The following is an 8,861-nucleotide window of genomic DNA, read 5'->3' on the forward strand; positions in this document are numbered from 1 at the left end:
CTGCTCCCGGGTAATGTAAACTTATGCACTTTTTGCTTTATTCATGCTTGTGTATTCATCCTTCTGCTTTTGTTAACATCCTGCAAGTGAAACCCACTAAACGGGCAAAGAAGAATAAGCTGTCTGAAGAGCCCGTCGTGGCTGAACCGGTGATTAATACGTCTGTTCCAGACAACTCTACCCATCAGCCGCCGCCTGATCCAGCTTCTGATATTCCAATGCCAACCTCTGATCCCCCTGCTGAAGATACGCTCCACACAAGTGACCCGGAGATTCCTAGCCCGGTCAAAACAAATGAACCAGAAGTTGAAATTGTGAAGTCTCAGTTTGTTGAACCAGGGCGGCCTACCGTCCTTGCCAAATGTACCGCCAAGGAAGAATTTGCTCAATGCCAAAAAACCAAGCAGGACATCACTGATTATACTCACCTAAGCATTGGTGATATAGTCTCGGGCTATCTGAATTAGGTTCATAATAGCCATGACCTGGAAATTGACATGGTAAAACAAATACAGCACAAATCTGAGGTATAACTTATACTTTTTACCTGAATCTTACATACTGTACCAGCCCCCAAGTCAATTGCTTATGAACAAATATGTTGTAGACTTTTTAGAAATCTGCTTTACCTGTGAACTTACCCGGCTTAAAAATAAGTTACTTAACCCGGTTATCACATAAGGCTTTTAAATCTGCAATACACATTAGCCCCCAAGTGTCAAGTATCGTTACTTGTAAGGTGCTTGAGACTTAAGATGTGTGACCCGGCAGGATAAAGTTAAAAAAAATTCAGCATACATTAGCCCCCAAGTGCCAAGTATCTTTACTTGTAAAGTGCTTGGGACTTAAATGTTACCTTACTATAATCCTGACCATAACCCGGTGTCAATGCAGGCTGCCATAAGTCAATTTGAATCAGAGCTTGCTACCCTGAAGAGCCGTCTGGAAACTCAAGAGCTTGATACGCAGAAGGCTCACTCCAAATTTGAATTTAGTGTCTCTGAAAATGAGAAACTAAAGAAGAATTTTGAGTCGGAGAAGAAAACTTGGGATGATGAGAAGGCTTCCCTGGTGACTCGGGCCGAAACAGCCGAAGCATCTCTTGCCGAAGCAACAACCGAGCTATCTGACTTAAAACAGCAGATATCGCAAATGATCTCAGCCATCTTTGGTAAGTTATTGTAAACCAGCCTTTAAACATTGTAACCTTACAATGATGATTGTAATAATTACTTCCGGCTGACTGTTATACTTGTGCACATACAGGCTCCAGGAGTGTCAACTTGAAGCAGAACACGCTGATCAAGCTTAAAGCAGTTTACACTTTAGTGGAACAACTATACTCCGGGACACAACGTGCCTTGGCCGTTGTAGCTTTATCAACTCCACACCCCCACCTTTTGCAAGATGTATTGAAGAGCCTTGCCTTTCTACCTCAGCGGATTCAAGACTTAAGGCGTTCATCCTCAAGAGCCGGGGCCATAGCCGCCTTGAGCCGGGCAAAAGCATGGCTCCCAGAACTAGACCCGACAGACCTTGCACTTGGATACCCGAGTCTAAAGGAAGACGGCAATGCATTTGATGATCATGACTTCACCGCCTGTGTCAAAGCCATACGTCCGGTGGCCACCCTTATCGGAAACGATACTGACCTCAGCAAGTATGTGTCGGCTTATGACAGTAACAACCGGAAAATCCCAAACGCTCCATATGATCAAATCAGCATGATCCCTCCAATTCGTAAGCATACCTTTGCCCCTGAAGTGGACCCGGCCGGTTTAATAGATGCTGAAGTTGAATTTGAAGCTTTGAGCGGCATTGATTGGGCCTCATCAACTTTCTAGGACAAAACAGCCGACGGAGAAGTGGAGAAGGATAACCCGGAGCCCTCAAGCCCGTCGAAGGAATGAATCGCCAGGTGTTTGGCCAAAAACAATGCTTCATCAATTTCAGACTCGGGGGGTCTTGTAATAGGGTAGAAAGAACTTCCCTATGCCTGTCATGCCTTTGTGCATGCTAAATACTTTTCGTAAGCCGCCATGGCTGTATATTTCTGCCTTGGCGTTTTAAATTTTGCTTACCTTATCCTGCGGCCCTTTGATAGTGTTACGGCTCATACAATGCTCACCCGGCCCACAACAACCTGGGGTGATGAATTTTTAAACCGGCAAGAAAAAACATCACATAATGCTTTCCACAAGGTCTCAGGATTATCAAAATACTTTACAGGCTTCTGATTCGGATACGATCAGTAAACCGTTCCAAAGGGGTTAAGCTAAGATTCGGATACGATCATATAGCCCCCAGTGGCTTGGTGATGTCGATCAAGTGGGTATCGACAGCTATGTTCTCTTTGGTTCGAATACGACCTATGTTTGAACAGGAAGCCCCCAAGTGACCATAAGATTTGTTTAATGACGCTGATTTGCATACGATCCACGTCAGACCTACAGGGGTTAAGCTGTGATTCAAATATGATCAAGAAGCCCCCAAGTAAGTTTGGCAAGTATGCCGATCAAGTGGGTATCGACAGCTATGTTCTCTTTGGTTCGGATACGACCTATGTTTGAACAGGAAGCCCCCAAGTGATCATGGCTAGATTCAGATATGATCATAAGCCGGACCCAAGGTAAAGCCGGATTCAGATATGATCCGGTCCCTGTTGGTTGTTTCCACCACCTGCCAAAAAGACGTATACACTTTTTTGAGGGTGAAAAAAGGACAGAGGTCCTGCTTTATTACTTTACATAATATATACATTGTCAAAAAATATATACATCTAAAGAACCAGTGGCTTAAGTATAATAAGGCCGAAGATGGGCTATATTCCACGGCCGGCGGGTCTCCTCCTCCGATTTACCTGAGTCTTTGTGCTCTCGATTATCAATGAGGTAGTATGACCCGTTGTGTAGATTCTTGCTGACCACAAAGGGTCCTTCCCAAGGAGGGGATAGCTTGTGCATATCGGACTGATCCTAGATGAGCCGGAGCACTAAATCGCCTTCCTTAAATGTTCTGCTCCTGACCCGGCGGCTGTGATAACGACGAAGGTCTTGCTGGTAAATCGCCGAGCGGGCTATTGCCAAGTCTCGCTCCTCATCTAACAAGTCAAGCGCCTCTTGTCGAGCCTTTTCATTATCAGCCTCAACGTAAGCCGCCACACGGGGCGAATCGTGCCGGATGTCACTGGGCAGAACTGCCTCTACTCCATAAACCATGAAAAAAGGTGTATAACCCGTGGATCTATTAGGCGTAGTGTTGATGCTCCACAGCACAGAGGGCAACTCTTCCACCCAACAACCCGGAGTCCGCTGTAAGGGGACCAAGAGCCGTGGCTTGATACCCCTTAAAATCTCCTGATTAGCTCTTTCTGCTTGACCATTGGATTGAGGATGAGCAACAGCCGAAACGTCAAGCCGGATATGTTCCTGTTGACAGAACTCTTCCATGGCACCCTTGGAGAGATTAGTGCCATTATCAGTTATGATGCTATGCGGAAAACCAAAACGAAAGATCACCTTTTTGATGAACTGAACTACGGTGGCCGCATCACACTGACTGACCGGCTCTGCCTCAATCCACTTTGTAAATTTATCCACTGCCACCAAGAGGTGTGTCTTTTTATCCTTAGACCTTTTAAAAGGTCCCACCATGTCAAGCCCCTAGACTGCAAATGGCCAAGTGATTGGAATCATCCTCAATTCCTGAGCCGGCACATGAGCTCGTCGTGAGAATTTTTGACATCCGTCACATTTGCTAACAAGATCTTCTGCATCTGCATGAGCCATCAGCCAATAAAAACCATGACGGAAAGCCTTGGCCACCAGAGATTTTGAGCCGGCATGATGACCAGAATCTCCTTCATGGATTTCTCAAAGTATCTCTTGACCCTCTCCAGGCGACACACAACGCTGGAACGCCCCTGAGACACTGAGATGATGTAACTCACCGTTAAAATTGTCATGGATTTGGACCGCCTGACAATTTGTCTCGCCAAGGTCTCATCCTCAAGCAGCTCTCCCCGGGTCATATAAGTCAGATATGGCAATGTCCAATCCGGGATGACGTGAAGTGCAGCCACCAACTGTGCCTCCGGGTCTGGTACTGCAAGCTCTTCCTCTGTAGGTACCTTGACAGAAGAATTATGTAGAACGTCAAGAAAGGTGTTAGGCAGCACCGGCTTGCGCTGAGAGCCCAACCGGCTTAAAGCATCAGCCTCCTCATTCTTCCTTCTGTCAATGTGCTCCACCTGATACCCTTTGAAGTACCCACCTACAGCATCGACTTCACGGCGATAAGCCGCCATAAGGGGATCCCTAGAATCCCATGTTCCTGAGACCTGTTGAGCCACGAGGTCTAAGTCGCCCAAGCACCTTACCCGGCTTAAATTCATATCCTTAGCCATCCGGAGACCATGGAGTAAGGCCTCGTATTCAGCTGCATTGTTAGTACAAGGAAACATGAGCCGGAGCACATAACGAAATTTATCACCTCAAGGGGAAGTTAAGACAACTCCAGCCCCTGATCCTTCTAACTGCCTGGACCCATCAAAGTGAATAGTCCAATACGTATTGTCCGGCTTCTCCTCAGGTGCCTGCAACTCTGTCCAATCATTGATAAAATCCACCAAGGCCCGAGACTTGATGGCAGTACAGGGCATATACTTCAGACCATAGGGCCCAAGCTCAATGGCCCACTTGGCGATTCGTCCTGTGGCTTCCCTATTCTGAATGATGTCTCCCAAAGGAGCTGAGCTTACCACCGTTATAGGATGACTTTGGAAGTACTGCTTCAGCTTCCGATTTGCCATGAACACACCATAAACAAGCTTCTGCCAATGTGGATACCTTTGTTTAGACTCAATGAGCACCTCGCTGATGTAGTAAACCGGCCGTTGAATCGGATGCTCCTTGCCTGCCTCCTTACGCTCCACCACGATGGCAACACTGACGGCCCGTGAGTTAGCAGCCACATATAACAATAATGGCTCTTTATCAATGGGAGCTGCAAGAACCGGTGGCTCAGACAACTGTCTATTTAAATCTTCAAAGGCAGTGTTAGTAGCATTGCTCCAGACAAAAGTGTCTGTTTTCTTCATCATCTGATATAACGGTAAGGCCTTCTCTCCTAACCGACTTATGAACCGGCTTAAAGCAGCAACCCGTCCCGCCAGGCGCTGAACATCATTGGTACATGTCGGTTTAGCCAGAGAGGTAATCGCCGTGATCTTCTCCGGATTAGCTTCAATGCCTCTATTTGATACCAGAAAGCCCAAGAGCTTGCCCACAGGCACACTAAACACGCACTTGGCCGGGTTAAGCATCATCTTGTAAACCCGGAGGTTGTCAAAGGTCTCTCTCAAGTCGGATATTAAAGTTTCCTTTTCTCTGGACTTCACCATGATGTCATCCACATAAGCATGAACATTGTGCCCAATTTGATCGTGCAAACAGTTCTGCACACATCGCTGATAAGTTGCCTGGGAACTCTTGAGCCCAAACGACATAGATACATAACAGAAGGCCCCAAACGGAGTGATGAAAGCTGTCTTCTCCTGGTCCTTAACTGCCATCTTGATCTGATGATAGCCAGAGTAAGCATCCAAAAAGCTCAAACATTCACAACCCGCCGTAGCATCAATGATTTGATCAATACGGGGGAGAGCAAAGGGATCAGCCGGACAAGCCTTATTTAAGTCCATGTAATCCACACACATCCGCCAAGTGCCGTTCTTCTTGAGCACCAGCACCGGGTTAGCCAACCACTCCGGATGAAAAACTTCAACAATAAACCCGGCCGCTAAGAGCCGGGTCACTTCTTCCCCAATAGTTGTTCGTCTCTCTTCGTTTAATCGTCGGAGAAACTGCCTGACCGGCTTATACTTCGGATCAATATTGAGAGTGTGCTCAGCGAGTTCCCTCGGTACACTCGGCATGTCAGAAGGTTTCCATGCAAAGATGTCCTGGTTCTCACGGATGAACTCGATGAGCGCGCTTTCCTATTTAGGATCCAAATTGGCACTGATACTGAACTGCTTAGAGGCGTCTCCCGGGGTGAAGTCAACAAGCTTTGTCTCAGCGGTCGATTTAAACTTCAACGCCGGGTCATGATCAGTAGTTGGCTTCTTAAGGGAGGTCATATCCGCCGGGTCAACATTGTCTTGATAGAACTTGAGCTCCTTCGCGGCACAGGCCATCTCAGCGTAAGCTGCGTCGCCTTCTTCACATTCCAAGGCCACCTTTCAACTCCCATGCACGGTGATGGTGCCCTTGTAACCCGACATCTTGAGTTGTAAATAAACGTAACACGGCTGTGCCATGAACTTAGCATAAGCCGGTCGCCCAAACAGAGCGTGATATGGGCTCCTGATCTTCACCACCTCAAACGTCAACTTCTCAGCCCTGGAATCATACTCATCTCCAAAGGCCACCTCTAATTCAATCTTACCAACTGGGCAAGCCGACTTGCCTAGAACCACCCCGTGGAAAACAGTGTTGGATGTTCTTAGATTCTTCTCAGTCAACCCCATACACTGGAAGGTCTCATAATAGAGTATATTGATGCTGCTACCTCCGTCCATGAGTACTTTAGTAAATTTATATCCACCAACCTGGGGTGCTACCACCAAGGCTAACTGACCTGGATTATCGACGCGTGGAGGGTGATCCTCTCTGCTCCAAATGATGGGTTGCTCTGACCATCTCAAATAACGAGGAACTGCCGGTTCAACCGAATTTACAGCCCTCTTATGAACCTTCTGGTCACGTTTGCATAAGCCGGTGGTAAACACATGGTACTGCCCACCGTTCAACTGTTTTGGTTGGCTCTGGTAACCCGACTATTGTTGTTGCTGCTGTCCTCCCTGACCAGATTGCTGCTGACTATTTCCACCCGGCTGTCCCTGAAAACCGGAATTTGAACCGCCGTCCGGGCCATGAAAGCCGCCGGCCCCTGAACCACCACCAGATCCATGACCACCATCAAAGATATTGGAGTTTTTAAATGCCTTCATGATCGCACAATCTTTCCACAGGTGCGTAGCGGGGTGCTCCCAGGTGTCGTGTTTCGGACAGGGCTCGTTGAGTAGCTGCTCAAGAGATGGACCTGACCCGCCGTTTCGAGGCCACTTACCCTTACGTCTCTGATTGTTACCCTGTGTACTAGCGTTAGCCACAAGCTCCGGGTTGCCATCCACCTTACGCTTATTGCTGCTTTGATTCCCCGGGTTGTGCTGTTGACCCTTTCCATTACCGTTCCTTTTACCCTTCCCTGTCTTCTCATCGTCAGACACGGGGTCCTTGGTATTATCAGAATCAACATATTTGACTAAAAGCCGCCATCAGCGTTCCCATATCGGTGCAGTCACGCTTAAGGTGGCCCAATTTCTGCCTCAGTGGTTCAAAGTTGCAATTCTTCTCCAACATGAGGACTGCAGAGCCGGCATCCCTCTTATCAGATGAGTGAATGATCTCCTTGACTCGGTGTACCCAATGGCTGGTGGATTCACCCTCTCCCTGCTTACAACTCGTCAAGTCCATGATCGACATAGATTGCTTACAGGTATCCTTGAAGTTCTGGATGAAATGGGCCTTTAACTCCTCCCACGAACCAATGGAATTAGGTGGTAAACCTTTTAGCCAAGACCGGGCCGTTCCATCTAACATCATGGTGAAGTATTTAGTCATTGCCGCGTCACTAACCTCCAACAGCTCCATGGCCATCTCATAACTCTCAATCCACGCTCCAGGCTGTAAGTCGGCCGTGTAATTCGGCACCTTTCGAGGTCCCTTGAAGTCCTTAGGCAGGCGCACGTTGCGTAAAGCTGGTATCAAACAAGCAACTCCACCGGTTCTGGTGGCTACTCCCATCTCAATAGAAGTCGTTGGATACTCTGGGATATCCTGATTAGCCGCCAGCTGAGCCGCCTATTGAGCCGCCAGTTGAGCCGCCCGCTCGTTCTCCTGGCGTACTCGGTTTTGCACCGGGTTATAGCCACCATGCTGGTTACGACGTTGGGCGTTGCTTGACAAAGCTTCGGACTCCATGTGCCTGCTGTAACTTGGGCTCCGATTCTCACGAGGCGGTGCTAACCAAGGCGGAGGGGTTGAGTGAATCCTATCCCGGCTGTAAGAATAGGTCTCCTACTGATCCAGGGCCGTCTGGACAAGTTCCCTGATCCTCCGGGTCTCCACCATTATTGGATCATCACCGTCCACTGGAAGAGCCGCCAGGCGTGCTGATACTGCGATTAAATTCTCCATGGGGTTGGAAAAGTGTCCCTCCGGTGTCGGCACGTAACGCGGCGGTGCCATGCTCATATGAGGAGGTGGCATCTCCCGACGCTGGGCCAGTCCTCCCGCTCCGGATGTCATAAACGGATTAGCATCAGGCGGGATACTTGGGCCGGCTCCGGGTGTAGCAGAAAGAACCCTAGGGTCATAATTCGGAGGCAATCGAGATTGGGTCTTCTGGTGTCTCCTCCTCATTACCTCATTGGACGCGTTTAAACTCATCGTGAGCTGGTAAGCCTCTGACTGCAACCGCTGTGCCCGGGCGTCGAGAGCCGCCCGCTCCGTAGCTAGTCTAGTGTCCTCAACTGCTAAGGCCTCCTTGGCCTGAGCTATCTCCTCACGTACCCGTGCTACCTTCGTGTCATGCTCATATTTGTTCGCAGGGATAACCGTGGCGGTTAACAGGGCCGTAAGCTTGTCCATGAGGTCTATCAGTACTTGAGTCAGCGGGCGCACATGGCCTCCTGCCCCTTGCAGCCGCGGCTGTAGAGTTTTGTCCGGGTTGAGTCCCAGCCATAAAGACTCCTGCCCAATTTGGCGACTCACAGGGGTCCGGAATACTAAGGCCAT

The sequence above is a fragment of the Triticum aestivum genome, chromosome 1B (assembly GCF_018294505.1).
Source record: "Triticum aestivum cultivar Chinese Spring chromosome 1B, IWGSC CS RefSeq v2.1, whole genome shotgun sequence".
In the NCBI taxonomy this organism is placed as follows: Eukaryota; Viridiplantae; Streptophyta; class Magnoliopsida; order Poales; family Poaceae; genus Triticum; species Triticum aestivum.